Genomic DNA, 5,162 nt, shown 5'->3' with positions numbered 1-5,162 from the left:
CCCCATGCAGCTGGTAACATGCTTGACAAGGGGTGGGAGGGTGTTTGACAGTGACAATCAATGAGAAGAAGCATGTCGCAACTATTGTTTGTGATGATGGCCGCACTCTGTTCAATACCATGTTTGTGTGTTGTGTCTCTGTGCTCCTTCAATGACAGTACACAAGAGAGGATTAGAGGAAGCTCCATTCCACGATGTCATTAGGCTCTTTTTACAATGAATATGATATTATATTATCCAGCCCACTTGATCTATTACTTACTTTCCCTTTTATTTAATATATCTGTTCAATTTCCCACCACCGTTTTCTGTTTTAAATGTAATTAATTCAATCTGGTGATTAAAACTCTCTGTAATGGCAAGACTGACTGTAAAATAATAAAAAAAAATGTGGTCCCACTGTTGTATTTTCCATTCATTTGCCTCCACTTAACCAATTAAATAGTGCACTTATGACAAGACAATTAATCTATCTGATAAAAGATGCAATAACGAAGATCTGACTCTCTAATTTCGAATTACTGGAGTGTAAATATGTGATCTCGCGTGAGAGATGGATACAGTTGGCTATGTAGACTTAATGAGGCAGATGGGCATCAGATTGGTTAAGGTTTGTTAATTACTGTTGGACAACAGAGAAAGTCAAATACACATGAGTTATTCATATCATCAGACTTCTAGACTGGCACTGTCTATGTCATCTGTTATCACCATGAATCAGAAACTGGTCCTGAACATTTCGTTTTGAGTATGATAGCTTCCCAGCACGTACACCTGTAGAATGAGTGACACATTTGATGCCTCCCACAAAACATAATGGAGAGCCTTGCCTTGAGGCTTTTTACTCAGGCTCAATTAGACACACAGTTTTTTCCAGAGTCCTGACAGTGGGTTCATTTGACACATGTAATTACATTGTGTCAGAATCCCTCGGGCTGTGGTGATTCCTCAAAAAAACATGGACAAGTGCATACACACAATGCATACTGTATACACATGTGGTTTTATACAGGATATTTCATATATGGAGTAAAGGAAAAAGAGCCTAACGTTTTGACTGAGGCAGATAGCCAGGGCAGATACAAGGACACCAGTGTGCCCCCCACAGATATGAATATTTTATCAGAGTGCTCATGGGTCGCTGCATGTCATCCGTGACAGGCACGTAAATCAAGTGCCATGTCAAGCAGGATGTATCTGTGGTGCAGTAGACGGAAGCACTGTTTATTCAGGGCTACAATTGCCAGGCATCCCTGTTCTTTCTTTTCTCTCTTCTCTCTTTCTGTCTTTCATGCACATATACACTTGCAAACAACTACAGTATAGTTTAAGCTACTCTCGAGGATTGAATCTCATTAGTAGTCACCCTTCATTCAACATTGAGTTCACCACATCATCAATGTGATTGTAATTTCATCATCAAAATGGACATGGTTGCTTAGTATTAATGTAGATGGCTCACCCATTTATTATCATTTTAAATTCATTCTTAATACATAATCTACTATTCCTTTCACCGTTTAGATACATCAAATTGTACTTAAATTTAAAGGCAAATACAAAAACGTGTGTGCTCTTGTTACTTTATTCATATGTTAATGGGGAGACAGTGTAAATAATAACTCTGGATTAATTCACTGGAGTGTGCATCATCATGCTACGACCCTTCGAAGCTAAAAGAACACAGTGTTGGAGAGTCAGAATGTCAGGTGCTGGACCGCTCTGGTCCGCTGGTCCGCTGGTCCGCTGGTCCGCTGGTCCGCTGGTCCGCTGGTCCGCTGGTCCGCTGGTCCGCTGGTCCGCTGGTCCGCTGGTCCGCTGGTCCGCTGGTCCGCTGGTCTGGGTACCATGATGTGAGGAAAGAAAGGAAATACCCTAGTTGTGTCAAAGTTATTTACTAAAATCTGTAAAAACATGGATTTTGTAATGACAATCACCTTACGTGCAAGTTAAGCTGTTGATGGGTCTTACTTTGTGTTTATTCAAAATTCCTCTTTTTTGGGGGGGGGGGGGGGGGGTGATTGATACATTTGTGAGTCAATATACTGTATTTTTCAAAGCACAATAAGTATTTTTTTTAGGTTAGATTGTAAATTATGGCTACTTATATTTTATTTTTTATTACCCTTAGTATTAGCTAGACCCCCCTTAGTATTAGCTAGACTTTGCTCCTTTTGTATAGTTAGTCCACATATTTAAGTTTCAATATTCCTATATGTTTAATGTACGCACATCCCTGCCAAAGTAAATTCCTTGTTTGTGCAAACATTCATGGCGAATAAAATCCTTTCTGATTCTGAAGTCTGTTTAGTGTCAGAAGTGCAGAACAAAACAGTTACTGTGTTAATCTCATGAAATATATGCTAAGAGGAATGATTTTGTTGCAGTGTTGAACAATCCCCTCTGATGTTTGAGCCTTGATACACCTAGTGGGTTTCCACTAATACTAGTTACAAAATCATACCTTTGTGGATTTTCAAAGGTGTATAGATCCTGATTCACATTCATTTAGGGGCTGAGCTTTAATTGGACCAGGGAGGACAACAGAGACCAATTACCAATTTTTCTGTGGTGAGTTTGAAACTTGTTAAACTTTTCATCTTTAGAGTTGTTGAGAACACACAAACAGTCTGCTGAGCTCACTCCTTTGTGTTTAATTTAAATCAATCATCTATTAAGACATTGAAAACTGAATTAAAAAACATTGGTTGGATTTACCATGGGTGAGATGGTTGTCTGAACAACCCCGTGACTTGAGGATTACCAATGGAAGGATAATGATTCTTCTTCTAGATGATATTGCATGGCCTTTCTGGCATATCAGCTGTATAAGCAGAGACATCTGAATGCAGCCTACATGAGATTAGAAATAAAGCAAGACTATTCCCTGATACAGTATTACGTAAGATCACAAAACAAACCTGATATACCTTCCTCAGTCCTCTTGGCATATCATGAATTTGCCCTGTAATTGAAAGTCACGAGATTGAATTTACCCTGTAATTGAAAGTAAAGAGATGTCAACCAAGGCCTTAATAACAATTAACAGTAACATAGGCTAGTTAAATGAGAGGATTGTTTGATTTCAAGTGAAGTGTGTTTAATGTCTATGGTTGATTCAACCATGGGAGAAGAGGCTAAACAAGCTATGTAGGCTGGGCCATCATTTGCATCCTGTCTTCCTTATTCTTGACAGAAAAAGTAGCTTTATCAGTCGAGCAAATACCGTCTACGGTTGACTGACGGCCATTGTGTTGTCTTCATGCTATTTAACATAGACTTTTTTACATACAGTATGTATTGTTGGATTCACATTTAATTTGTAGTCTTTTCACATAGAGTACATCATAATGTATATTGTTCACCCATCTGTAAAAAAAAACAGATACTTCAATAATTTTACTAAAATATACTACTACTTCAAATTGTATATTTTGTTATTTTAGCTGTTTCTCTATACAAGTTCAATTGAGAACAACAAGGATTTCAAAAAAATAAAACACACTATATTTTTCAAAGATTAAAATGACATTTTTCTCAATACAAAAGATTTTCACTTACTTTACAGCAGACATTTATTGAGCACTTCCTCATCATGGACATGTGATGCAAGAGGTCCTCTGGTTAGCTTTCCCTGGAGCAAACTATATTGATCTTTGCTGCTGAATTTGCATTTCATTTCACTTTTCCTCATTTAAAATGGTGATTGCCAACATCTCTCTGAGGCCAAAGAATGATGGGGAAAATGCTGCTAAGGTTGATACCAATCAGCCACTCAAAATTAATGAGCTTATCAGCATAATGTAAATAGTTCAGATGTTAATTGCTTAAGACCTTTCCTGTATATGAAGGACTTGTATCCTATCTGACGGATATACTGTTACGGGAGAAATACAATTAACTGGCGGTGACTCCAAGATCACTCCTGTGTTCCATGAGGGAAACAAATGTACTCCATGTCTTTACTGTTGCATTGCAACACAGACATACAACCATATAAGCCATGTAAGCCTTGACATGTTCAGTAGAAATGTTTACTGAACTCCTGATATTTATATATTCATATTTTAATAAAGTGTCTTGTCAAAAAAAGTTTTTAATAACATTCAATAACATGATAGGCCATAAGCAGACAATGCTATACTTTTTTCTTATGTTGACAAATTATTGACTTGATGATTGTGAGATACTATTTAATCTAACCATATTTATTATATGTAGGTATAGATTATTCATTATAGGTTTAGATAAACCATTAGGGCTTGACAAGAAAAACAGGACCAAATAATTGCAATGTACCTACACCTTGTTACAAATGGCAATAAACTTGAACCATATCCTTCCACTCCCATTTAAAACTTAATGTGAAAGAGGACATTCGGGCTGAGCAATCCCCCAAAAAGGTACATGCAACACAATTGGATAGAGACAAAGTCTGCAGGACTGAGACAAAGCCACAGTTTCACCCTCACCCAATTAGAGACCTGAAATCCATAGCCTCATTAGACTGGCCAGGTTGGAGGAGTCCCTCATTCCCTTGACATCTATTTTACACTAACAAGACAAATTTGGTTAACGTTGAGGTTCCAATTATTTTGTTCACTGTGGCAGTATAAAACTGGTCCACAAGATTTTCTAATTTAATCTTCAACCCATTCCTGGATGTGATTCCCCTTGAGAATTATGCAACAAAAAAAAAGCACATAACATAGGCCTACAGGTCTAGTCAGTCAACACATGCATCAGCAACCTTTAATCAGCAACCTTCTCTGTTGGTCAGATAACAACATATTTTTTATATCGATAAAAGAAATTGACAATTATACACCGGGCTATATTCATGTTGTTACAACAATGAACGCTTCAAAAATAAATAAAACAGACTTCACTTATAACGTTGGGATGATTGTAGAACTTCATTTCCCATAAGCCATTGAGAGTTCGGACGACTATAAAGCTTTACATACTGTCCATATTTCAGAAACTCTTTTGCAGGTGAACGAAACACTTATATCTTTGTCGTTATAGTTAAAACCTCCACAAATAACAACCGAATGCCTACTGATGTTTAATTAAAACATGCTTTAGGAAGCTATCGAGCACTTCTGCGGTAAAAATCATTTCCATCACTTGGTTGTCCATTGAACTTTGAAAATGCAGTC

The 5,162-nt window shown here is 37.3% G+C and overlaps 1 long non-coding RNA gene across 1 annotated transcript; it reads right to left on the bottom strand.

The window, feature by feature from the left end:
• Positions 1–1,773: 1,773 nt before the first annotated feature.
• LOC146260901 (uncharacterized) lies at positions 1,774–3,865 on the bottom strand. Its single transcript, XR_014724699.1, has 4 exons — positions 3,562–3,865; positions 3,314–3,369; positions 2,922–2,997; positions 1,774–1,839 (listed from the first exon to the last, which is right to left on the bottom strand). It is a non-coding gene; the product is annotated as an uncharacterized LOC146260901 (long non-coding RNA).
• Positions 3,866–5,162: the final 1,297 nt, after the last annotated feature.

This window comes from Hypomesus nipponensis, chromosome 12, assembly GCF_054491055.1.
Source record: "Hypomesus nipponensis isolate SF chromosome 12, ASM5449105v1, whole genome shotgun sequence".
Lineage (NCBI taxonomy): Eukaryota > Metazoa > Chordata > Actinopteri > Osmeriformes > Osmeridae > Hypomesus > Hypomesus nipponensis.
The sequence above is the reverse complement of the archived record's forward strand: the minus strand, read 5'-3'. Positions and strand labels throughout refer to the sequence as shown.